The 27,860-nt window shown below is 46.5% G+C and overlaps 1 protein-coding gene across 1 annotated transcript in view; it reads right to left on the reverse strand.

Annotated features, from left to right (window-relative positions):
- Window positions 1-27,860, reverse strand: part of FAM135B (family with sequence similarity 135 member B) — a 345,065-nt gene that overhangs the window by 187,836 nt on the left and 129,369 nt on the right. The window lies entirely within an intron of this gene.

Here is a 27,860-nt window from a genome sequence, read left to right on the forward strand (position 1 = left end):
ATAAACTGGTTGAGTGCTCGCAGGTCTAGGATAGGTCTGAGACCTCCCTTCGACTTCGGGTTTAGGAAATAATGGGAGTAAAACCCCTTGCCCCTTTTGTCCATCGATAGCTCCTATGACGAGGAGTGTCTGCACCTCTTGTAAGAGGAATTGCTCGTGAGAGGAGTCCCTGAAGAGGGACAAGGTTGGAGGGTGGGAGGGCGGGGTTGAAATAAATTGGAGGTGGTACCCATACTCTACTGTGCGTAGGACCCAGCAATCTGAAGTTAACTGTGACCATGCCTGTAGGAAGTAGGAGAGACGGTTGGAGAAGGGAGGAGAGGGATCCTGGCCTGGAACTGGTATGCCGCCCTCGGGCGCACCTTCAAAAGTTCGTCTCTGGTCCCAATGATGGTTTTGAGGGACCTTGATTTGGGCCCCCTTGGGGTCCTGACAGTCGTCTGTGACCACCTCGGCCGCGTGGCCTGCCAAAGTCCTGTCTTTGTCTAGGCACAGAGTATGGGCAGTGAGGCTGGGGACGGAAAGGCCTGCGTTGGGTCACCGGCGTATGCATGCCGAAAGAGCGCATTATGACCCTGTTGTCCTTCAGGTTTTGCAGACTGGGGTCAGTCTTTTCCGAGAAGAGGCCTTTACCATCAAATGGTAAATCCTGAATGGTATATTGCAGCTCCGGTGGGAGGTTTGAAACCTGAAGCCATGAGATGCGCCTCATGGCAACACCTGAGGCCACAGTCCTGGCTGCTGAGTCTACTGCATCCAACGAGGCCTGGAGGGAAGTTCTGGCCACCTTTTTCCCTTCCTCCAAGATGGCAGTGAACTCTTGGCGGGAGTCTTGAGGGAGAAGCTCCGTAAACTTACCCGCCGCCACCCAGGTGTTATAATTATAGCAACTAAGCAAGGCTTGTTGATTTGCCACCCGGAGCTGTAGGGCCCCTGCCGAGTACACCTTGCGGCTGAGTAGGTCCATTCGCCTAGCCTCCTTCGATTTCGGGGCTGGCGCCTGCTGGCCATGGCATTCCCTCTCATTAACGGACTGGACGACTAGTGAGCAGGGAGGAGGATGGACATACAGCTACTCGTACTCTTTAGAGAGCACCATATATTTACGCTCGACTCCCCGGGCTGCAGGAGGGATAGAGGCTGGGGACTGCCATATAGTATCGGCATTCGCCTGGATGGTCCGAATAAACAGTAGGGCCACTCTAGTGGGTGCATCCGCTGATAGAATGTCCACTATCGGGTCCTCTACCTCCGGGATCTCCTCCACCTCGAGGTTCATATTGAGTGGTACCCTCCTTAGGAGGTCCTGATGGGCTCTCAGCTCGATCGGAGGAGGGCCCGAGGAGGATGTTCCTGCCACCGCCTCATCTGGAGAAGAGCAAGAGGAGATGCCGGCAATGAGCGGGTCCTGGGTGGCCTGTTGCTCTTGGGCCATCTCCTGCTCCAGAGGAACCTGGCAGTCCGGTGGGTGAACTAGGGCTTCCTCCGCAGTAGTCGGAGCGGGACAGCTAACCATCGCCTCTGGCACTCGGTGCTCTGATGAGACAGAGCGGGACGGAACTACTGGTACGCCTTGGGCCTGGTGGTACACCCAAGGTGTCCAGAAAGGCCACTGATGTGGTCCTTGGTGCTGGGCCTGGGTCTCTTGGAAGACTCTGGTGGGCACATCAGAATCACGGTCCTGAGCATAAGAGCTGTCCGCGGGACGACACTGATGCGTGTCTGGATGGCCATGGAGGTGCTGAAAAGCCCTGGGCAGAGTCTCTGTCTCTAGCGGACCTTGCCCTACTCGGCATTGGGGACCGGTACCGGGAGGCGTACTGGTACCAGGAACAAGATCGGGACCTGTGACCGGAGCGGTTCCGGGAGGTCGACGAAGATCTCGAGGCTCGACGTCGGGAGCGGCTACAGGAGTCACGGTGCCTGGAGCAGTGCCGGGAGCTGGAATGGTGCCACGAGTAGCAGGCCGTGAACGGGATACTGATCGGTGCCATGAGTGCGACCAGTACCGAGGAGGAGAACCGTACCGGGACTGCAAGCGGCGTCGGGAGAGGGAGCATTGATGGGACCTGGAGCGTCTGCGGGACCATGATCGCGAATGATGCCGCTCTGCTGTGCCGACAGAGGATGGCCTTATCAAGGCAGGCTTGTCAATAGACTGTATTACCTGCACCAGCAGTGCCAGGGGTTGAGGCAGCGTCGATTCTGTCATGGCAATCAGATCCCTCACCGTTGAGAATGTCTCCAGCGTGGAGGGAATAGTAAGCTCAACCACAGCACGTGTCGGGGATCTGTCAGGCACCGGACTCGACAGCCCTTGTGGGACCGGAACTGACGGTGCCGACGTTGTCGGTGCCGCGGCAGATGTCAGTGCCGGGCGATCCGACTCAGACGAGCTCTCTGGCTGCGGTGCAGGTGGCATGGAAGCAGCAGAAGTCTTAGGTTTTCTCGACCTCGGGGAGAGGGAGCGGTGCCGAGTCAACTTCAGTGCCGGCGACAGCTGGTGCCGAGACGTCTTGGCAGTACCGATGCGGTCCGGTGCCGAGGAGGTGCTTCTGCCCACCGATTGACCAGCGCTCGGTGCCGAAGGTGGAGAGGTAAGAGCCACCTCCATGAGGAGCTACTTTAGCCAAAAGTCCCACTCCTTTTTTTGTTCTCAGCTTAAAAGCCTTGCAAATGTGACACTTATCTGCCAGGTGAGATTCCCTGAGGCACTTAAGGCAGGAGTTATATGGATCTCCTGTCGGCACCGGCTTATGACAGGCCGAGCATGGTTTGAAACCCGGTGAACTAGTCATGGGCCCCGGCACCAGATGCGGGGAAGGGGCTAATGCCCGAACCCCTCTTAACTATACACTAACTATGAACAATAAAAATTAACTATATACACAACAAAATAACTAGAGAACTACGAGTACCTAGGGAGGTGGAGGTCAGTGAAACCGCACTCCACAGTTCCAACGACCGACACGGGCGGTAAGAAGGAACTGAGGGGTGGTTGGGTTGGCAGGGGTATATATCCGGCGCCACAGCGGCCCACCGAGTGTTGCTGGGGTAAAAATCTTCCGACGAACGTGCATGCGGCATGCGCACGCCTAACTGGAATGCATATGAGCAAGCACTCGAAGAAGAACTTTTAATACTCATAATTATTCCCACTAATCACTCAACCGCAACATAATCTGCCAAGCAGCATCTGGATGATGCACTGTTCAATAATATATTATTATTTAAAGAAAGTGCTCATTAAAGTGTATTTTAAGTAGGGCTTGTGGGAAGCCGGAATTTCCACTCTAGCCAGGACTCCGCAGCAACCTGTGAGGCAGGTAAAATGGTATGAAACCTGCCTAGTTTCCATTAAAAAATTTGATGAAATTGATATGTTCTGACAAATTCACATTTCCATCTAAAAAACATCCTGCTGGAAAATTTCTGATCAGCTCTAATTTTAAGTGTAAATATGATGATATCTTTGGACATGTGAATCCAGATTTGGTACTGTACAAGAGTACACTGGGGCTCAACCCTCGCTGGGGAGGAGGGGAGCTATGCCGGCTCACTACACACCGATGGGTCTGGGGAATTAGTCCGGGCTGGGGTCTCCCTCGGTAGCCTTTGCAGTAGCCTACTGAAAATGTGGTTAGTCTGGCCCTAGCTCAGGTGGGGCAACAACCGTTGAGTCAGGGGGTTCAGGCCCTCAGGCAGGGCTGGCCAGTAACAACAGTTATAAGCCCTGACGGGGCAACAAACCCTAAGCCAGGGTGCTCAGGTCTCAGGCAGGGCTGAGCAGTAATAACAGGCTCTGGCTTCCTCAGGCCAGGGAGCGGGGGAGTCTGCCACCCAGGAGTTGGGTGGCAGGGGGGAAGCAGGTCCTCCCACTCCACTGCGTCCCAGCCTGGGGCCCTAGCAGCGGCTGACTATCCGCTGCTTAGTCAGTGAGGATCCTGGCCGCAATACACCGACATAGGCTCTGGCAGTGCTGCAGCCAGACTGGGATTGGCTGTCCGCGGGATACTTCCACACTCACCCTCAGACCCTACCTAGGTCCTGGCGTTGGCCTCTGGGAGGTCCAGGAGCATGGGTTCGTCGGGGCAGGGGTTGGTCGGCACGTCCGGCAGCTCCTCTGGATAGCAGGCACAGGGCAGCTCCAGCCAGTCTGGATGGCCACCTCAGGCTGCAGGAGCTTCCCAGTTTCGGGCTCCTCTAGGGACATCTGCTCTCTCCAGCGGCTAGGCTCCTACTGAGCTCTGAGGGCCGGCCTTTATAGTTCCTGGTCGCCATCTGACCCTTTGAGGGGCAGGCTCAGAGCTCCCTAGCTCCACCCACTCTGGCCTCCGGCTGGGCTCTTCCTCCACTGGGTGGAGGGGAGCCACACCACCTCACTACAGGTACCTAAATAAGTAGCTTGAGCCCCTGAAACTTCTGCTGAAGTCCCATCAATCTGATACATGTTTGCAGATCTGAACTTCCGCTTTTTATAACCAGGGCTTTTTGTAACAAGGGTTTGCTTCTTGGAAAGGAAGGCTCAGTGCAAACTTTTGAAGGTAATCTGTACTGTATTTAATACTTTGTTTAATAAATAAGAAAACTCTGCATGGCTGCTGCATGTGTTTTCAGCCAAGTGTTTCTTTGCTATATGTTCAACTGTGACCAATTTTACAAAAAATACCACCAGAGGGGTCGCTAAACATATAGACGGACAGACTCAGACAAGAACCCTGGAGAGATGTGAGGGTGGGCAGGGTGAGCAATATATGAATATACCAAAATGAAGAATATTTTCCATTTTGGATAGTATATCATTTTCTAAAATGGCATAGACATTCTTGGAGGCCTATAATCCACTCTTTGTTTTATGGACCACAATCCCTTTGGGCAATGTCTATGACAATATGAATATTGCTAATTACAGAGGGACAAGACATTAGGAAAGTGGTCCAATCTTAAATGTTTCAATTAAACATTTCATTTTTGACATTTTTTGTTTTTTTTCCAAGGAAAAAGAAACAAAATGAAAATGTTGAATTGCAACAGGACTAGGCACTACATTCAGAAAGGAGATTTAGGCATTGCAATGCCTGACTGCTAGGCACCCTATCCAAACCCCCGTTCTGCCTGGTTTGGAGCAGGGACTGAAGCCAGGTCCCCCACAGCCCCAGAAGACGCCTTAACCACTGGGTGTGGGTGTGTCTATGAAGTTGTTCCACTTTGTATAAAATGCTTAAATAGTCATTGTGCCAGAGAGATAGATTGGCTCTAGAGCCCACTGATTAGGGCACTCAGCTGGGATACAGGAAAATCAGTTTCAAGTTCCTGATCCAGTGAATAATTTATACAGAGAGAGAATTGAGACATACAGAGTAATCTGGCAGTTAGGGTGCTCACCTGAGATGTAGGAAATGTGGGTTCAAATCCCTCCGCACAATCAGCAGAGCCGGGGATTAAAACCTTTACCTCCTAGGTCAACCCCCTAGCTATCAGTTATTCTGGGGACATACGCACAGCCACCATCCTGATCTACTTGCCCTAGTTTTCTTTTGTGCAGGACCCAAACCTGCTCAGAGCACTCTCACCAGATCAGGCCCTGTGGGTGAGATGTGGGGGAGGCCTAGTTTGAGAATCAAACTGGGGCTTAGACATGTGAGCATCTCATTAGCTGTGGGGAGGCATCAGTGGATAGCTGACTTTACTAGATTCTAAGACCAGAAGGGACCATCGTGATCAACTAGTCTGACCTCCTCTATAACACAGGCCATAGAGTCAACCCGAAAGAATTCCTAGAACAGATCTTTTAGAAAAAAAATCCAATCTTGATTTAAAATTGCTACTCTTTGAGACTACTGCATGACCCTTGGTAACTGCATATACACTACTATGTTAACACACACCTTTAGTTCCTGCCAGCACAGTCTACACACACCAATTAGCATGCAATATGAAGGTATGTACTAAAATTTACACCCTACTAGCGCAGACTAAAGCACAGTGTAGAGAACCCTTATGTACCTAGGGGAATTTAGGCGCTAGGATTGGGAGACAGCTGAGTGCTGGTTTTGAGAATGTCAGTGGTACCTGAATATTGGACTCACTCACTCAGAAGTTAACTGCTTATGTACCTTTGTTAGTCTAGCCCCAGAAACCCAATATGCAGTGCTGGCAAAAACTAAACTAAACTAATCAAAAATATTTCCCCGCCAAAACATTTGAAAAAAAAATGTCTTCATCTGAACATTTTGTTGTAAAAGTTCTAAATGAAATTGGTTTAATCATACATCTCAAGTTTCAGTTTAGTTTTCAATTTTTAGTTAGACTTTTATCCCCCCCTTTTAATATTTCTTTAAAAGAGAAGTGTAGAAAAGGAAGAGTAAAAAAACCCCCTAAAAATCCAGAAACTCTTTTCAGTTTTTGAAATACCAAAATGAAGAATTTCAAAATGAAATTAAAAGGAAGTTTTTGATATAGACATTTTCATTGAGAGATTACAATTTTTGTCCAAATTTTTAACGAAGATGGCTTTGTTTGTTTGGTTTTTGAGGGGGTAAATAATGTTGATTTTTCTATTACTTTTGCATATGAGTTATCTAGCCCATGCACATGTCTGGATAATACTTTCCTCTATGCTATGATTTTTAGTGTTTTTGTAGCCCACCACTCAGTGTGTGCTACATCATCTCCTCTATGCCTGCTCTACAGAAGATACATGCTTGCTACGGCTGCCAGCCAGAGAACCTAACCCACTGGGAGGTCAAGATGTAAAAGTTCATGCCCTCCTTTGTTCTGGAGTTCCTGAATCTAACTGCCATCGATGACCAAGGTGACCGTCCTTACACTTTGTCCAATCTATACTTAGATGTCCAAAGCATTGGAGTGACATTTTGGCCTTACTGAAATCAATGGCAAAACTCCCACTGACTTCAATAGGACCAAGATTTCACCCTAGGTATTACAATACTTTTCTCAGCAGACAATTCTACTTCATCATTGGTTTCCCCATCCCACATTTCTCATGCGCCCAAGACTAATGGGAATTTGGGATTCATGTGGAATGCAGAATCAAATCCTAGTACTTTTCCCTGATATTTGTCTTAAATTTTTTCTCTTCTTAATGTTACCTGTTTCCTTTATTCCATCACACCACGATAAATAATTCCTGTTACTACTTGGGACAATTATGCAGCATGTCAAAGTGTCAGGTTTGACATATGGTTCAGATGACAGATGTGAATAAAGTTTTACTGGTGGCCTGTCATATAGGACTCTAGCTCTGGTGAGTCATCATCAGTATTATCGAAATTAACTTGCCATTCTCTAGTTTCAGACAATGGCATAAAGAGGTTTTCAGGGTCTGGCATAAGCTATCAATTTTTGATTGAATCATGACTATTTTGGGCTCAAAATGCATAGGAAAGGCATAAGTTTTAGTTCAGACATTGAAAAGGAATGAGTTATTTTGGGTGCACAACTTGATACCCAATTTCAGGAAATATCCAGCCTCTGAAAACATTATGTTTCAAATACAACATAGCTAGATCTATTATATGGAGCTATGTAGAAGGGCTCAGCCAAGGCTCATCCCTCTGTGGGGATGTGGGGGATCCTACCGTGTCATAACCTAGTCTCAGATTTGGACCTTAGCGTCCAAAATATGGGGGTTAGCATAAAAACCTCCAAGCTTAGTTACCAGCTTGGACCTGGTAAAGCTGCCACCACCCAAAAAATTAGAGTGTTTTGGGGCACTCTGGTCCACCCAAAAACCTTCCCTGGGGACCCCAAGATCCAAATCCTTTGAGTCTCACAACAAAGGGAAATAAACCTTTTCCCTTCCCCCCTCCAGGTGTTCCTGGAGAGATATACAGAAGCAAGCTCCGTGAATCTAAACAGAGGGATTTCACCCTCTCTATTTCCAGTCCTGGAAACAGAAGTACTTCCCTCTTCACCCAGAGGGTACGCAAAGTCAGGCTAGTAAATTTAACACACACAGATTTCCCCCCGACTTCTTCCTCCCACCAATTCCCTGGTGAGCACAGACTCAATTCCCTGGAGTTCCCCACTAAAGAAAAACTCCAACAGGTCTTAAAAGAAAGCTTTATGTAAAAAGAAAGAAAAAATACATAAAAATGGTCTCTCTGTATTAAGGTGACAAATACAGGGTCAATTATTTAAAAGAAATATGAATAAACAGCCTTATTCAAAAATAATACAATTCAAAGCACTCCAGCAACTATACACATGTAACTACAAAAAAAACCCCCTATCTTTTTGTACTTACAACTGGGAAACAGACGATTAGAAAGCAGGAAATAGAAAAATCCTTCCCATAGCCGAGAGGGACAGATACAAGACAAAGGACTCCGACACAAACTTCCCTCCACCCAGATTTGAAAAAGTCTTGTTTCCTGATTGGTCCTCTGGTCAGGTGTTTCAGGTTACTTCTTTCCAGGTGAAAGAGACATTAACCCTTAGCTATCTATTTCTGACACACCGCCTCGCAATAGATCAATATGAGCCCAAGCCCTGGGTCAGGGCGGGGCAGCAAACAAACAATCAGGAGCTCTGGCCCTTAGGCAGGGGCTGAGCCAAGAGTTCAAGGGACGCCCAGGTCAGGTCAGGGCAGGGCAGTAAACAAACCATCTGGACGGGGGAGGGATAGCTCAGTGGTAGCTGGCGAGAGGTAGGCTGGCCTGGCCTGGCCAGTCCTCATGTCGGCCTCAGCCTGCCGGCGTGTCCCAATCTGGCCTCTCTGGCATTTGGCTTTCAAGTGAGCTCTGCAGTTGGGCTTTTCTACTTCCGCCCATGTTGGTGCTAGGCGAGACTCATCCCTCCGCGGGGCTATGGGGGATCCCACTGCCTTGCTACAAGCTACTATAAGGTGGGTGCATAGCTGGTCAGAAAATCGTTCCCAGAAAGTAGTTATCAGTGGTTCACAGTCATGCTGGAAGGGCATAATGACTGGGTTCCCGCAGGGATCAGTTCTTGGTCCGGTTCTGTTCAATATCTTCATCAAATGATTTAGATAATGGCATAGAGAGTACATTTATAAAGTTTGTGGACAATATCAAGCTGGGAGGGGTTGCAAGTGCTTTGGAGAATAGGATTAAAATTCAAAATGATCTGGACAAACTGGAGAAATGGTCTGAAGTAAATAGGATGTAATTCAGTAAGGACAAATGCAAAGTACTCCACTTAGGAAGAAACAATCAGTTGCACACATACAAAATAGGAAATGGCTGCCTAGGAAGAAGTACTGCAGAAAGGGATCTGGGGGTCAGAGTGGAGCACAAGCTAAATATGAGTCAACAGTGTAACACTGGTGCAAAAAAAGCAAACATCATTCAGGGACGTATTAGCAGGAGTGTTGTAAGCAAGAGTCAAGTAGTAATTCTTCCGCTCTACTCAGCACTGATTAGGCCTCAACTGGAGTATTGTGTCCAGCTCTGGGTGCCACATTTCAGGAAAGATGTGGACAAATTGAAGAAAGTCCAGAGAAGAGCAATAAAAATGATTTAAGGTCTAGAAAATATGACCTATGAGGGAATATTCAAAAAAATTGGTTTTGTTTAGTCTGGCAAATAGAAGACTGAGAGGGGGCATGCTAACAGTTTTCAAGTACATAAAAGGTTATTAAAAGGAGGAGGGAGAAAAAATGTTGTTCTTAACCTCTGAGAATAGGACAAGAGGCAATGAGCTTAAATTGCAGCAAGGGTGGTTTAGGTTGGACATTAGGAAAAATTTCCTAACTGTCAGAGTGGTTAAGCACTGGAATAAATTGCTGAGGGTGGTGTTGGAATCCCCATCATTGGGGATTTTTAAGAACAGGTTGGACAAACACCTGTCAGGGATGGTCTAGGTAATACTTAGTCCTGCCTTGATTGCAGGGGACTGGACTAGATGACCTCTTGAGGTCCCTTCCAGTCCTGTGAGTCTATGAGTCTATAAATTGGGCACCCAAAATCACTAGAGACTTATGAAAATCTTGTTACAGAGAGCAGGACTTGCCCCAGATCTTCAAAATCAAGTAATATGCAAAAACATAGGTTAGAGATCATGCCACAAACTGCCTTCTAATACTGCAACGATACAAAGTGAGCTGCAAATACTCCTTCTAAAAGACTGTAAAATAATGCAACTGCCCCTCAATAAGACACTTTTCTTAATGGAAGGGTATTCACCAGGACCCCTGTACTCCCACGTCAGCTAAAACCAGCTAAATGTTATGTGCTCTATGCAAAGAAAATGATTTAAAGACACACCATGATTTTTTGAATTAGCGTGATCAGAAAATTAGAATTTCCACTCCTCTAGTTTGACTTTTGATTAAAGCTACACATTTCTAATCTTAACCTTGCCTTTTGACATTTCCAATTAGCCCAGCTGAACAAATTATATAAAACTGCCTCTCTAACCATACATAGATTCTATGAAGATGAAAAGCAAGATATACTATTAATTTCCTTGTGTGAAAGGTCCTAATATAAATGTAGTCTCTTCTTTCTGTATTGCTTTATAAACCATGGTTCATTTTTCAGGCATGCTGAAATGTGAGATGATGGAATCGCTGACCTACTTACCACTAGCTGAAAATGTTCTTTTTACTTTTTTAAACTTTGGGCACTTTGTTAAAATAAACAGAATTCAGGGGTTGCTTTAAATAAAAAAAGTTATTCTTAGGTCTAAGCCTGTTATGAATAGAGGGTCCAGAGGTCCTTCTGTATTTGTACAATAACTTCTGAAAATAACTGGGATTTAATAACTTAGATGGGCAAACAGGCAGTATAGCACGTGAATAATGGTGTAGCTAACATGCCCATGTATTTCAGATGTATTAAGCATTTGAAAAAGTCCCCAAGTAAAAAAACAGTACATCACAACTGCTAGGGGTTAAACAAATTCTAAGGACTTAATCCTATAAACTCTTACTCATGAGAGGTGGCCCTACTCAACGTGTAGCATCATTGGGCTCAATTGATTTTGGCCCTACCCCTTGTGTAACCAGACAGGCCCCTCACCAGTGGAGAAAGGGTTAAAAGATCCTATGGGCCGGGCTAACCCCTCCCCACTATACCTGCAGCCAATGCTAAGCCTAGAGGGAGAATAAAAGGAGAGAACCTGGCTCAGTTCAGGACTGACTGCTGAGGAAGCTGGGTGAAGTGCTCTCTCTCCCTCTCTGAAGGGAGCTTTGCAGGTGGAGAAAAAGGACTGACAGCCAGGGAAGCCACTGGGAGAAAAGCACTGAGCCCCAGGAGACAGCAACACTCAACTAAGGAAATGTTTACAAGACTGGGGATGACCCAGTGGTGGGTTGAGTTTACTTTATTGCTTGGAAACATTTTGAGGCTAAGCCCCTTCAGCCCTGACCCACCCCTCAATGAGGTTAAGACTGTAGAAACACCCAGTGGACATAGGGGACAGAGACTCTCCCCACCATCCCCCTCAGTGAGTCTTGTAGCCACATCAGGATGCCAGGAAGGTCCCCTTCTATCACACCTTTACACTAGAGTTATGCCACCTCTGTCTCCTCCCAATTCTGGGCACGGCCACAGACTCTTGTGCAATATGGATAGTCCTGAGGGCCCATCCAAATTATGTCAGCACCATTCAGAATCTCCCACGGTGCTGTGGCCCTCCCATGCCTACCCTACTCCTGCATCCCCATGCCTCTCCTGCACCCAGCTTGCAAGGGGGTCCTCAAAAGACAGCCTTATGGATGTCTTCCACAATGCCTAGATTAGAGAGATCCTCCCTCAGCAAGATACAAGGATTTTAGAACCCCTTTATGTTGCTCTGACCCTTTTACCTAGCATAAAGGGCACACAAATCTCTCCAAAGTGCTTAAGTCAGTAAAGGAATGCTTTCGCCTTCTCTTATGTTCCCCTTCTTACAGCTCTTCTTTTTATGTTGTCCTATTTTTTCTCCCTCATCTCAAACAAATTTGGGAGCACTTTTGTTCAGATCCTAAACTCCCAACCTCTGCTTTTTCAGGTACTTGGAATTTCTGATTATCTACCATAACACCCACCACAGCTAGAAATTACTTCTAGTACAGCTCATTCCTACGGTATTTCAGATTTTTATATATATATGATGTATAATGTCTATTTACCTAGAACACTCTACTCTCCATGTAAACATATATATTTATTTTTCAGGTGGGTTTGATAAGACCTGAAAACAAATTAGAATGCATTCATTCAAAATTAAATGTTTCCCCATTCTATGCTTCAAAAAGAATAAATTTATCTTCACTTAATGGAGGCAGAAATTACTTTTCAAATTTATTGAAACTAATGACTGTAATTTTATACAATTCATTGTGCTATTTCTTCTTGCTCTAATGAGCAAAGAAGTGCACATACTTGTGTTGACTGTATTGAGGTTCATGAGAAGCTTAGCAACAAAATATTTTCTCCAAAAGTGGAAGAAACGTGCAATTCCTTTGCTGAAAACTGCTTTGAGATTCTTAAACAGTAAGAAGGAGGTTTTGGTCAAACATTAATTGATAGATATTAAAACCATGGGGAAAGAGTTGCTAGTGAAAAAGCTTACACATCAGAGACCTGATTCACCTGTTACTCCTTTGAATCATGCCCTAGATGCAAGGCAGTCACAAACATCAGTGTAACTTGAACTGATTTGATATTCAGTGGGCATGAAAAAGCATCGTTTACATTAGAATGGTGTTCTACAACGACCAGTTTCAATATTGTTGTAAGGTGGTACAATTCCCATTGGAATAAACAGGAACTGCAGCCCTGAAACTGCTGCAGGCATAAACAAATGCAGGAGGGGTCTCCTTTTCTTACACTCTTAGTTCCATTCTATACAGGTTCTTATACAGCACTCATCACTGTAGTGTCTGAGTGCATTCCTGCAGCACATTAAGCAAGGTGACTACCCATTTCTTTATTCTCTCACCCTTTCCCCAGGAGGAGAAGCATTTGCAATGGAGTGTCTTAGGGCTTGTCTACATCACAAAGTTGCAGCGCTGGTGAGGGGGTTACAGCGCTGCAACTTAGGAGGTGTACACATCTGCAGGGCATCACCAGCGCTGCAACTCCCTGTTTGCAGCGCTGGCCGTACTCCCGTTTTGTCTCGGGTGTAGAGGATCCAGCGCTGGTGATCCAGCGCTGGTAATCAAGTGTAGACACTTACCAGCGCTTTTCTTGACCTCCGTGGAATAAGCAGGTATCCCAGCATACCTGAGGAAGCCTCTGGTAATCAAGCTGGTCTCCTTCCCCGGTTTGCTCTCACATTCCCCGAACCCCGAGCAAGCAGGTCTCCTTCCCTGCGGTTTGCAGGGTGGTTCGGGGAACGCGAGAGCAAACCGCGACGAAGCTGGTCTCCTTCCCCGGTTTGCTCTCGCGTTCCCCGAACCCCCCTGCAAACCGCAGGGAAGGAGACCTGCTTGCATGGAGGTTTGGGGAACGCGAGAGCAAACCGGGGAAGGAGACCAGCTTCGCTGCGGTTTGCTCTCGCGTTCCCCGAACAAGCAGGTCTCCTTCCCTGCGGTTTGCAGGGGGGTTCGGGGAACGCGGGAGCAAACCGCGGCGAAGCTGGTCTCCTTCCCCGGTTTGCTCTCGCGTTCCCCGAACCTCCGTGCAAGCAGGTCTCCTTCCCTGCGGTTTGCAGGAGGGTTCGGGGAACGCGGGAGCAAACCGCGGCGAAGCTGGTCTCCTTCCCCGGTTTGCTCTCGCGTTCCCCGAACCTCCGTGCAAGCAGGTCTCCTTCCCTGCGGTTTGCAGGGTGGTTCGGAGAACGCGAGAGCAAACCGCGGCGAAGCTGGTCTCCTTCCCCGGTTTGCTCTCGCGTTCCCCGAACCCCCCTTGAAGCCGCCCAACAGCGCTGCAGTATGGCCACATCTAACACCACTTGCAGCGCTGGTTGCTGTAAGTGTGGCCACTCTGCAGCGCTGGCCCTATACAGCTGTACTAATATAGCTGTAACAACCAGCGCTGCAAAATTTTAGATGTAGACATACCCTTATTTTGGTAGGGTCTTTTGTTGTTGTTAATATACTCGTTGCTATGTGTTTATACTAGAGAAGGCAAGGTCAATGAAACGGGCCTTGCATTTGCTTTTCTTGCACTACCAGAAGACAAACTGCTCATTCTACATCCACATTTAATGCCAAATCACTGCTTTGCCACATACACCTGTTTTATTACACTCTTACAAGTGCTGTGTAATTTAAATCACAATCTGCATCACCACTGAACTTGGATAGGACATTCCTATGGGCGTTGCAACTGTTTTCTCCGGGCTGCACTTCACCGCTGGCTTATACAGATGCTTTGTCAGTCTGCCCTACCGTATTCCTGGCAGGTACGATTCCCACATATAATTAAATACACAATACACTGTAGCCAACAACTTAAAACAATTAAAAGCTATTTTTTGCAATTAGAGCCTATGGTAAAGTTTTCATGGGGATTTATCTATATGGAAAGTTTTAAAAGCTGGTAACAAGCCATTTTTAAACTAGAGAAACAAAGAAACATTGGCCACAAATCAGAAGTACTAAGTAATGTATTTAATTGTGTGTTACTCAAAGACGGGTTGAGCAATTTTCTTCAGACAAATTTTTCTTAGCCTTCAGAGTAAACCCGTTACGGTGTACAAGGGTGGGACTGGTCTAAAAATAGGGCTTTAATTAATAAATAATGCCTATTCCTTATATAGTACTTTTCTTGGGAAGTGCTTCACAATCTTTAATGTATTTAACCTCAGAGGCTGAAAAAAAGAGGGCATGTTTAGTCTTGTGAACATAGGTTAAGGGCTGTTACAGAGAGGATGGTGATCAATTGTTCTCCACATTCACTGGAGGTAGGACAAGCTTAAAGCTGCAGCAAGGGAGATTCAGATTAGATATAAAGGCAAAAGTGTGTAACTATAAGAGTAATTAAGCCCCTGAATAAGCTTCCAAGGGAGGATGTGGAATCCTTGTCATTGGAGGTTTTTAAGAACAGGCAGGACAGACACCAGCCAGTGATGATTTAGGTTTACTTGGTCCTGCCTCAGAGCAGAAGGCTGGAATCGATGACTTCTTGAGGTCCCTCCTATGACACCCCAGCACCCCAATATTCATCCCTGTCATGTAATTAGGATATGTTTTGTACAAAGTGTGCATTGTGAGGTATCATCCTAAAAGTCTTGATCTGCTAGACATTAATATCTTGTTGGATTGTATGTGCTATTGTCATATGTGAAGTTATGAAGTTTGGCTATATATGTGTTACTGAAACATGCTGTGGGCGATGCAGATCTCTTATCGCCTCAGACAGGCGGCTCAGACAGGCGTCATCCTCCACAGTGCGGGAACCTCCACAGGGATCAGAGCCCAGCGTCGAAACTGGCACCGAAGCTGACATCAAGGCCAGGACTAGGGCCAGTACCACCTCTGCCATCGCACAGGAAATATCAGTATGCGAGGACCCCTGCAAGTTGGAGGGTCAAGAGGATACAGTGCCACAAAGGGCATCATCCTTTCCCTCCCCGGACAAGGCAGCAGAGGGCTCATCTGCCACATTTCCGTCTATGGACAATAGAGCCCACCAAGAACTACAGAAGGGTAGCACTAAATCTGTGCCTCCAGGTGGAGGTGGTGTCAGAAGAAGCAGATCCCGTGATAGGTCCTTCAAAGGGTCCTTACCCTTATGAAGACCATCCAGAATACCACCAAGACCCTATGCAAACTCCCATCTCCATTCCCCCCACGGCCAAGGGTGTGGAAAGGAAGTACTTTGTACCCTCCAAGAGGTATGAATACCTATTAAACCATCCTCAGCCGGGCACACTGGTTGTGGCAATGGCAAATGCAAAAGAAAGACGAGGGCAGCAGAGTCCTATATCCAAATTTAAAGAGGCAAAAAAGCTGGACCTCTTTGGCCATAAGGTCTTTTCCACCAGGGGGCTCCAATTTCAGATTGCCAATCAACAAGTAGTCCTCAGCCGCTATAATTGTAACTCTTTGAACACTTTGTCCAAGTTTAAGGAGTTACTCTCAGCTCATGCTCACTCTGACTTTTGGAGGCATCCTCAAGGAGGGCAAGGCTATTGCAAGGACCCCCTTGAAAGCTGCATTGGACTCAGCAGATGTCCACATGATGTTCATCGCGATAGCCACGTGAAGAAGCTCATGGCTGCATGTTTCAGGCCTCCCACATGAGGTCCAAACAAACAATTCAGGACGTGTCCTTCAATAGCTCGGGTCTGTTTGCAGAGCAAACAGACTCTAGGCTCCATAGTCTCAAATACTCAAGAGCAACATTAAAATCCCTGGGGCTCCATACACTAGCCCCACAAAGAAAGCATGTTAAGCCTCAGCCCCCACCACAATTCTACCCACTCAACCCAGAAAAAGATTACAGAGCTCAGCAAGGCAGTCTTCAGCTCCCAAGCAAACTTCGAAGGTGTGCCCAGAGGTGATGCACCAGTCACAATCCCAGATCCTTCTTCCTTTTTTGTGAATCATCTACCCATTTCTACCAGGCCTGGGCCCAGATCACCCGCACCAGTGGGTCTTACACAGTAGAATTTGGATATTCTCTCCAATTCTGTTCCCCTCCTCTCTCACCCCCCTTTCCAATCCCTCTTCATGGACCCTTCTCACAAGCAACTTCTCATACAGAAAGAGCAAGCACTCCTAGAAGCTGGAGCAGTAGAGGAGGTCCCTCAGGAGTTTCTCAGGAGAAAGGGTTTCTATTCCCGATATTTCCTAATCCCAAAAGCCAAAGGTGGGTTAAAACCCATTTTGGACCTGTGGAACCTCAACAAATTCATGAAAAAGCTGAAGTTACACATGGTCTCTCTGGCTTCCATTATTCCCTCCCTGGATCTGGGGAACTGGTACGCCACCCTCGACTTCAAAGACGCATACTTTCACGTGTTAATCTTGCTGTCCAACAGATGGTTTCTCTGCTTTGTGGTCAACAACATCCATTGTCAGTTCACAGTTCTCCCCTTCAGGTTATTTGCGGTCCCTCAGGTGTTCACCAAATGCATGTCAGTTGTAGCTGCATTCCTGAGGAGGCGACATGTACAAGTTTTCCTGTATCTAGATGACTGCCCTGTCAAGGGCCGTATCAAACCCCAGGTGGAACAGCACATTAACATCATACGACTGACTTTCAAAGAGCTCAGGCTAATACTGAACGTGCTGAAATCAACTCTAACCACTACCCAGAGGATAGAGCCCATCAGAGCTCTCTTAGATTCAGGTCAAGCCAAAGCATTCCTTCCGGAGTCCTGTTTTCTGACTATAGGCGCCATCATAGAGGTCCTAACACGATACCCCATGACTATGGCTCAAGGTTGCCTAAAACTGCTCAGTCACATGGCTGCTTGTACGTATACAGTACAGCATGTGAGACTTCAATTCCAGCCTTTGCAGGCCATCCTGAGACCACCTAGACAAGTTTGTTACACTTCCTTCTCTGGTTATCGAGTCTCTCCTGTGGTGCTCAACCCGCAAGTGGTGTGCGCGGGAGTGCCCTTCTCCAGGCCCCAACCCTCGATGTCTCTAGTCATGGATGAGTCAGCAATGGGATGGGTGTGCACTTAGGAGGACTCAGGGCCTCTGTTCCAGGCAGAACTTTCGCTGCACATCAATTTCAGGGAGCTAAGAGTGGTCTGCCTTGCTTGCCAAATGTTCCAGGCCCATCTGGAAGGCAGAAGTGTATCTGTGTTGACTGACAATATGGCAGTGATGTTCTATATAAACACACAGGATGGTGCTTGCTCCTCTCCCCTGTGCCGGGAAGCCTTTAAGCTGTGGCACTTCTGCATCACCCATTCGCTACATCTAGAGGCATAGTACCTTCCAGGCTATCAGAATGAACTGGCCGATCATCACAGCAGGTCATTTCACAATCACAAGTGGTCCCTCTGCCCAGATGTTGTGATCAACATCTTCCAACAGTGGGGGTTTTCCCAAATAGATTTGTTTGCAACAAAATACAACAGGAAGCATCACCAGCTTTGCTCCTTCCTGAATAACAGGACTGTATATGTACTTCCTTACATTATATAAGTATGTTTATATTAACATTTACATTCTATAAGTAAGTTAACATTAACTTGCAGGACATCCCAAGGGTTGGTCTCAAATTCACAAGTTTGATTGGTCCCTGATTTCATTTCTCCATTAAGAGTTTTGGGAGCTAAAAGCTAAGCTATTTCTGCAACAGAAAATACTTATTCCTTTCATTCCTCACTACCTTAAGTGTTGTCACCTCCCATGGTTTTACTGCAAGTCTCATGTTATTTTTTACTGTTTCTTAGCATCCCAGCTGCTGAAATGAAAATGTCAGCTTTTATTTTTTGAAGAAAGAAAGTTCTTGGCCCTCATAGTTGTGGAGAAACCTTGAAAAATCTGAATGCAAAGGCCTCAGTAAAATAGAAGGCAAATACAAAGAACCACAAATTCAATCTCATGAATTTTGGGGCTCTGACTCATGATTTTATAATACTTTGGGCTGCCAGGGCTGCTTCTTTCATAAGTGCATATTATAAAAACTTGCAATGTCTTAATTTCTCCCATCCCTCCCACACACACGCACACACACGCACCTGGTATGAATGACGTGTGCTTGACATGAATGTGTGCGTTGCAAGTTAGCAATCAAAGCGAGGACTTAAGGTTAAGGACTATTAAAACTCCTTGTGCAAAAACAATCTTATGTTTGAGAAAAATATGAAAAATCATCAGAAAAGGAAACACCAAGTGGACTGATGTAAAATTGTATATGACTTGGAGGAAATGGCATGCCTTGGATCATGGCGGCCCACCCAGGATTGTCTCTTTAAAATTGTGTGGGTAAAAGGCCTAGTAAACAATGGAATGAGTTATAAATGGATGCCTATGATTTCTGCAAAACAGAATAGTTTATTGATCCAGAGTCCCATGTGGATATAGATGTGTTTTTGCCAGCTCCCCGCATTCTGTGATCGCATCCTGAAGGAGGGAACCTCGACTAGCCAAGGTTTCTAACCATTAGAGGAGTGAAGTTCTGGAACAGCCTTCCAAGGGGAGTAGTGGTGGCAAAAGCAATATCTGGCTTCAAGACTAAGCTTGATAAGTTTATGAAGGGGATGGTATGATGGGATAGCTTAATTTTGGCAATTAACTGATCTTTGACTATTAGCAGTAAATATGCCCAATGGCCTGTGGTGAGATGTTAGATGAGGTCGGATCTGAGTTACTTCAGAGAATTCTTTCCTTTGTGTCTGGCTGAGGAGTCTTGCCCACATGCTCAAGATTTAACTGATCGCCACATTTGGGGTCAGGAAGGAATTTTCCTCCAGGGCAGATTGGCAGAAGCCCTGAGGTGGTTTCGCCTTCCTCTGCAGTGTGGTGCACAGGTCACTTGCTGGAAGAGTCTCTGCACCTTGAAGTCTTTAAACCATGATTTGAAGACTTCAATGGCTCAGACACAGGTTTGATACAAGAGTGGATGGGTGAGATTCTGTGGCCTCAGTGGTGTAGCCAGGTTCTAACATCAGGGCGAGCGAACACATTAAAAAAGGCACCACCAAACCTATCAAATTACACCTCTACCTCGATATAACACAACCCGATATAACACAAATTCGGATATAACAGGGCAAAGCAGTGCTCCATAGGACTGCGCACGCACCTGGGAGACAGCCTCTCTCATCTCTCCTGAGGGGGCTGCTCTGCAATCTGTGGCCCCTGGAAGCCGACAGTACACAGGAGCAGGGTGGTAGGGGGTGGGCACAGTCCCCTGCATAAGAGAGACGATTGAACAGAAGTGGGCAGGGTCTGTTGGGGGTTCACATAGGGGAGAGGGGGTGGGGGGCTGCACTGGGAGACTCTCCAATGCAGCACCTAGCCACGCTGGCTCTGTGCATCATGAGGCCACTTGGGAAAAGGAGGCAGCAAGAGAGAGAGGCTGAGCAGGAGTGCCCTTCCCCTCCCAGCTGGATTTGTGAGTCCCTGATCTCAGAGTCTCACCGCTGCAGGCACCCAGCCCCCAGGTACTGGGCTACAGTGCAAGCTAGAGGGGCTGATACAGAGAAATCAGGACCAGACAGAGCACTTCCCATGTCATTATGAAAACTCACTCCTGGAAAGCTGGGTGAGGTAATATGGGTGGCGAGTAATATATATCAAGGTGGATGAGGTAATATATTTTATTGGACCAGATTCTGCCGGGGAGAGAGAGACAAGCTTCTGAGCTTTCACAGAACTCTTCTTCAGGAAGAAGAAAACTCCACGAAAGCTCCAAAGCTTGTCTCTCTCTCCCCAACAGAAGTTGCTCCAATAAAAGATATTACCTCACCCACCTTGTGGCTCTAATTTCCTGGGAACAAAAGGGCTACACCAACCCAGCCTATAAAAATGCAAGATTCACATGAACAGCAGAGAGTGACACCATCACACCCAGGGCTGGCTTTAGGCTGATTTGCCCGATTCCCTCGAATTGGGCCCCGCGCCTGAGAGGGCCCTGTGCCGGCAGCATCTCTCCTGGAAGCAAAGCTCTGCGTCTCCCGGAAGCAGCAGCTGTTGCTTCTAGGCCACTAGAGACGCTGGCAGGCAGAGGGCTGAGGCAGAGGCAGCCACGTGGGTGTTGCAGGTCAGGACAGGGGAGGGGAGAGAAGGCACAAGGCACATGTGCTTTGCAGCCTTCCTTCCCCTCCCCTCCCCTCAGCACTTAACTGGAGGAGACAACGAGGGAGCTGGTCTGGTAGGAGACAGGAATCTCTGCAGTGGACCTCACTCACCTGAGCAGTTGCTGGGGCTTCCAGCGGTGAGTGTTTGACCCTGTGATTCCCCGTAGGTTTGTAATATTGGGTTGGTTTTGTGGTTTTCGGTGGTGTTGCTGTTTGAGGGTGAGTTTGTGCCTGCCTGTGTCTGTTTCAAAACTAAAGTCGGGATCATGTGACATAACCCAGGAAAAAAAAGCCCCAAGCCAGTACTTAGTGCTGTGAACTCCAGGTGAGAGAGAGAGGGAGGTTTGGAGGAGGAAATCAAATACAGCAAGAGGGGAGAATGCAAAAGGTCTGCAACGCGGCAGGCTGAGACTTTTATCTCTCCCCCGCCCGCAAGAGGGGAAACTGAGGCACAGAGTAATGATTTCCCTCTCCAAATTATTTTATAAGGAAGGGGACTAGGGCTCCTATCCAAATCAGTTCCCTTCCCATCAACTCTGCTTTCCCTGTTGCAAGACCGCTGTAGGGGCTGAATATTTCCATTATACTATGATTCCTTCGTTTGCCCTACAACAATAAATTAGACTGGCTTGGGGGGGGCTATTCCCCCCCACCAGCTGTGTGGATATTAAGGTTTTTTTGAGCGAGGGGAATGATAATATTTCAGATCAGTCACATGCCCAGCTCAGCTTTCTAGCCATCCAGCAGCTCTGGGGCAGGGAAGGAAGGTGCTCTTGGTCCAGAGTGGTTGCAAAATGGGTGAATTTAGTGGGGGTGGTGGGTGGGGAGGTTCTGGTTGAAATCCCGCCTGATGCAGCCATTCAGAATCACTTGCAGTGCTGGGAGAGACCAGGAGTGGAAACAGGTGGCCTGGGGGTGTGGGAACATTTGCCCTCAGTCCTGGGCTCTGGGATAGACTAGGCTGGGTGGTGGGTTCAGTCTAGTCTTCCAGCCTGTTGCTCTCACCGGGGTTTGTGGTTTTCATCTGGCTCCACTGAAAAGATCAAACAAGCCCAGTAGAAAAGGAGGGTGAGAGAGGTGGGAAAGGGTGTGTAAGGGGTTAAAGTGACCCATCAATGAAAAAGTAAAACCAGAGTTTGACTGGGTTTCCCCCCAGCCACCACTCCTGCAAACACTGGGCAAGGGGCAGCCCCATTCCCCACCGAGGCTATGGTGAGGGGCAGCAGAGGAGAAAGGAAGCCACATGTGATGGCAGTTCCTTCCCCTCCCCCACCCCAAGCACCCATCACTCCCTCTCTGGCCCCCAAACTCTGTCCCAGAGCCTGCACCCACACCTCCACACTCCCTCTCAGAGCCTGCACCCCTCCACCCTTCCTGCACCCCACCCTGTGCCCCAGCCCGGAGCCTGCACCCAGCACCCAAACTCCGTCCCACTCAGCCTGGGCAAAGCTCTCCTTTGTCTGGCTCCCAGCCCCTCTTCAAGGGTTGCAGCTGTCTGGAGGTGCTGCCTTCCACACCTTCCTAATTCACACCTCATTCATTCAACAAGGCAACTGATTACAAAGTGGAAGGAAGATCTTATTCTACTCCTAGCAAAAAGACATTTTTCTTTTACCTTAATTACACTATCTTTGGGGCCTGCTATAACATAACATATTACCAAGGTTCAATACAAAGTCATATAAAAGTTATACAAGAATGCATAATGCAGAGATTTATCTACAACTGCACTAATTGACTGTGTGCAGTAATATAGTGACCCCCGGGTCTTTGAATGAGGCTTTATACTGGGGTGGGAGGGTGAGGAGGCAAGTGGCGGGTGGGCAAAGAGGCAAGCAGTGAGCCAGCAGGAGTTCTAGGGGCAGGCATGGGGGTTTCTGGCAGGGGAGGGAGAAGGTGAAAGGAGGCAAGTGGTGGGTGGGAGACTGACTAGGAGGGATGCAGCAAGCCAGCGGGGGGCTAGGGGGTGAAGAGGGGTGTGATGGTGGGGCTGAGCAGGGAGGGGGTAGGTCCTATTTTACTGCTGTGATCTGGTCACCCCATGTGTGCCATTTCTTCCCGCTCCCCCCCCAACCTTGTTTTGACACGGCAGAGCTGGGGAAGGAGGGTTTGTTTCCATGGGGCCGGGCAGCACTGGGGTGGGAAGGAGGGGAAAATTTTATATTAATAAGGAAATATTTTATAAATTTTAATAAAATAAACATTAGTGAAGAAAATCAGTTGTACAACTATCAAAACAAATTATTTTCCTAATATGAAAGTGCAAATCAGCTAATTAATATATGATGCAATGTATGTAATATATAAATTTTGTTATTATTTATATAGTCATGGAAAGTAAATAATACATGGAAGAAATGAAAGGGGTTTTTTTAAGTGTTTTTTTGTTTTAGTCATCCCTGCCGGGCCCCCATCGAAACTGTTCGAATTGGACCCCGCACTTCCTAAAGCCGGCCCTGATCACACTAGGACACTATTTTCACGATTCATCTTAGCATAATGTCATCACTACACCAAGGAAGTAGCACTATCAGCACAATGAAACAAACAAAGCCACATGTGCATGACAAAAATTCACAGTACAAGCACACTGGAATCCACACAGCAGGATAATAGTGTCAGTTTAGCTCTCAGTCTCTGAGTCCATCCCCACTAAACTAAGTCCAAAGTTTCAGCTAAACACAAGGGCACCTGCAAATAGCTGTACTAACAGCAGGATGTACACTAGCACAATAGGAGGAGTTGCATGTCAGGGCACTAATTCCCAATCCCAGTGCAAGGCAATATGGGATCCAGGCACCTGGTCCTTAGAACCAGAATTTGTACTCACAGGAGAGTGGGATGAAACTAGAGAAGTTACAGAAGGCAACTCCCAAGAAACAAGGCATTGACGAAATGGCTGGGTGGATGTTAAACAACCATCACCAGCCATTGTGTGCAGCAAGTGAATGACAATTAGTAACTTAATGACAACCATCACCAGAGAATTACTCAACCCTGGGACTCAGCAATGCCTCCCTCTCCTCCCAACATGATCACAAGCCCTTCCCTTAGGAGACAGTTCAGGTTTCCCCTGATAGGAGAGGGAAAATCAGGCTACCTCTTCCTGCCCCCCAACATGGTGCCTGGACTTGTGTTTGCCAGAGCACATGGACTAAACTAAAACACATACAACAGCAGCTCATAGTTCGTTCCAGCCTTCCCTTGGGAGACAATTCCATCCACACCCCCAAGGCAGAGATTGTGCTCCTATGAAGATTTTCCCCTGATAATCTCAGTTTTCCTCTCCTATCCACCCACCCCATCCCTTCCCCACTTGACCGCCTAAGAGGCAGTCACCCAGATGCCAGGGAGGGGGAATCAAACACACTACATGGCCACTATCTGAGATGCAGGCATCTCTGCCTGGGCAGGGAGGGCAAGCAGACACACCATACCCCACAGGACACCAGGAGTTGCGCCTTCCCCCGCCCACCAATGGCTGTCCTGGTCCAGCTGCCCGGGTGCAGGGGATGTTTTTGGAGATGGCTCTGGCTGAGCTCCCTGCCCCCCACCAGGCAGATGGCCATCGCACCAGCAGCCAGGTGTTGGCTCTCAGCCACCTGGAGGGTTTCCAGTCCCCCTTCAAGCCACACTCACCACAAGAAAGACCCCCTTTGAAATATACTTACCAGCTGCTGTTACTGGTTGCCTTTAGTTGGGTGAGAAGTTAGGAGCTGTTGCTGCAGAGCCAGAGAAAGCACACCTGCCACAGTGCCACAAGAAGCAGGTAGGAGAAGGAGGTGGAATCCCTCAGTTGCTCAGCCCCCTGCTCCAGGAGCAGTTCCCCTCACTGATTAGCTGGTTTTTAGCCACCAGCCAAACAGCGAGCATTCGCACTCTTCTACTTAGCTACCCTACTGCCCCCACCCCCACCAAACAGCTGATGGCTTGTGGGCCCCCATGGGCCCCATAAACAGTTGGCTGGTGGGTGGGTGCCCTGCCCCCTATCGGGGCATGCCCCGACCAACCCCTTCTTCCCCAAGGCCCCAGCCTCTCCTCCTCCCCAGGAGCCCAGCATACTGGAGCTCAGTTCTTTCCCCCTCCCCTGTCGTCCCCTCACTGATTAGCTGTCTGTCTCCCTCCTGCTAGGAGACAGCTAATCGGTGAGGCAGGGAGAGAGCAGGGTTTATGCAGCACACTAGGGGAAGCCAGCAAAGCCTGCCTGCAGGAGCCCAGCTTGCTGAAGCTCAGTTCTTCCCCTCCCCTCCCTGCTGTGGGATCAGCTGTCTCCCTCCTGCTGGGAGACACAGCTGATCAGCAGGGGCAGGGTATGTAGCATGCTGGGGGAAGCCAGGCATGCCAAGCTTCAGAGTGGAGCATGGGCCCCGCCCCAGGCACCATGGTAACTCCACCTAAGGCATGGCTTTTTTGAAAATGTGCTGAGGTGAAGCAGCTGCTTCCCCTGCACCCCACTAGCTACGCTACCGTGTGGCCTGCATTGTGCAGGAGGTCAGACTAGATGATCATAATGGTCCCTTCTGACCTTAAAGTCTATGATTCTATGTAACACAACATGATGCATTATTGAAACAAGGAATAACAAGTGTGGAACTCCAATTAAAACAAGTCCAAGCCTTAAAAACGTGTCTAAATGTAAATCTATTTGTTGTGTCTAAAATTAACAATAAAACCATACTAGCAGTACAATGTGTACAGTATCAGAGGGATGGCCTTGTTAGTCTGGAACTGTAAAAGCAGCAAAGAGTCTTGTGGCACCTTATAGAGTAACAGACATATTGGAGCATGAGTTTTTGTGGGTGAATACTTCTGTTAGTTTATAAGGTGCCACAGGACTCTTCAATGTGTACAATGCATACAAATGCAAAACTTATAAAATACAATACATTAAAAAATGGTTAAGTCATGAGCAATGGCCTTTTAAATGGTTCAAAATTTCTCATATATAAAATCAATTTTGTGTGTGTGTGTGTGTGTGTGTGTGTGTGTGTGTGTGTGTGTATATACATAAATTTTAATTAAAATTAAGCTACTCTGAGAGGAAAGGAAAAACAAACACACACACACACAGCAGCAACACCTGTTGCCAGAAATGATCAATAAAAAGTTATGGCAAATAAAATTAAGCAAAACACAATTAAAAATATAAATTAATAAAATTAACAAAGCATTGTGAAAACGAAGTAAATGACCACAACTAAATTGGTCCCTAAAGAAATGTCATTTAAACCATTCAAGTGCACTATGGCATAAAAGTGTTTAATTTAGGCAATGGGTGTATCTGTTTGGTAACCAATAAAAAAACATGTATTTTAAAAAAGTGTAACAAAAAAAGGCCCAATTAAGTCATGTAAATGTAATGTAACAAAGGTCATTATTAATAAAATTCTTTACCAAGGTCCTCTATTTAAAAAAATATTGTTTAAAAAAAACAATGTAAACTGGCCCTTCAATTTAAAAATACATTGGAAACAACAACAAAAATCAAGCAATATGCAAAAAATGTATTTAAGTCTGCTCAGCTAAAAAAACAAACATACATTTGGATCCACAATGGTCAAATATTAAAATGGAGGGGGAGGGGAAGCATTGGTAGTTTCTCACTGGTATCATGTTTTTTTAAAATGGTCTCCTAGCGTCACAGCTCTTCTACATTTAATGCTATATCCTATTGTAATATTACTTGCATTACTAATTTTGTTAACCTTTATTATGCTATGCTCATACTGCCAAATTAAAAAAACAAAAAAAGTTTTAAAGTAATATCTAAAATTAAATTGCTTGCAACGTTATAAAATAATACAATAATTAACGGCATTAATCATGTATCAAGAGGGCAGAATGTATATTATATTAACATACATTGTGATTCATATATCCATGTAATATGTTATAGGTCATTGAGGCCTTGTATGAGTGACATGTGCTTGACATCAAATGCGTGCATTGCAAGTTAGCAACCGAAGAAAGGACTTAATGTCAAGGACTATTAGAACTCTTTGTGCAAACACAATCTTATGTTTCGAGAAAAATACAAAAAATCATCAAAAAAGGAAACACCAAATGGACTAATGTAAAATTGCATAAAAATTAAAGACAACGGCATGCCTTAAAACATGGCGGCCTGCCCAAAATTGTCTCTTTAAAATTGTGCAGGTAAAAGGCCTAGAAAACAGAGGCAAAGAACCAATAATGTGACAAAATGAACTATAAATAGATGCCTATAATTTCTGCAAATCAATGTCATTTATTAATCCAGAGTCCCGTGTGAATATATATGTGGTTTTGCCGGCTCCCTGCATCTTATGATCTTATCCAACAAAAGAAACTTGGACTGGCCATCGGGACCATTCTCACCTTGAACTCTGGTATAGTATGTTTGGGATGTAAATGTAAAGTAAGGAAGATTTGTTTTATAATCAATAAAAAGCATTTAAAGTATGGTGTACCAATACTGTGTCCGGTATCTGCTTGCTCCCCATCCCATAGGAAAACCTCTATTTCAGTCTAGCAGTCCAACTGATTAGCTTAACCTTCAGCCCCATTAAATGGTGCTCTTCCACAGGCTTTATGAATCAATTATGAAACCCTAATAAAGCTAGCCAAGGAAGAATCTTTGAAAGCCTTAACGGCTCAAATACAGCCTGCCTTGATGTCAGCCCTGTAAAGCTATTAAACTTCTGCCTGGATTGCATTAGCATCATGGAAGTCTGCTGCTAATCTTGTAACCACTATACATTTTGCCTTCTGTTTATAAGGTTTTTTTTGTTTTTGTTTTTTAAGACTTATGAAAACACTACAGTCTCATTTGACTTTCAGGCATGCACAAATATTAGGAGAAAGAAAATGCTAGGTGCTCCATCAATGAAATGAAGAAACAGGAGAGGAAGAAAGTAGTTTTACCCGTTTCCTGGACAACATGCTCATTCACTTGGTTTAAAATGCACAACTGCATTACATTATATTATTTTTATAACAGGAAAGTAAAGTTAGATTTAAAATGTAGTGTTGCTACTAGCTGTGGGCTGTGCGCGAAACAGCCTAGGCCACAGCCTTCTGCTAACAGGGCCCAACCTAAAGCCCACAGGAGTTAATGAAAAGCTTCCAAATGACTTCAGTGGATTTTGGATTAGACCATTGTTTATCCTGACCTAGTGTCCCTTTGTCCAGGAGGACACTAAAGCACTACACCATTTACAGGTCAATTTGCCAGCTGCACCTTCCTATGCTGG

This window comes from Gopherus evgoodei, chromosome 2 (assembly GCF_007399415.2).
Source record: "Gopherus evgoodei ecotype Sinaloan lineage chromosome 2, rGopEvg1_v1.p, whole genome shotgun sequence".
Taxonomy (NCBI): domain Eukaryota; kingdom Metazoa; phylum Chordata; order Testudines; family Testudinidae; genus Gopherus; species Gopherus evgoodei.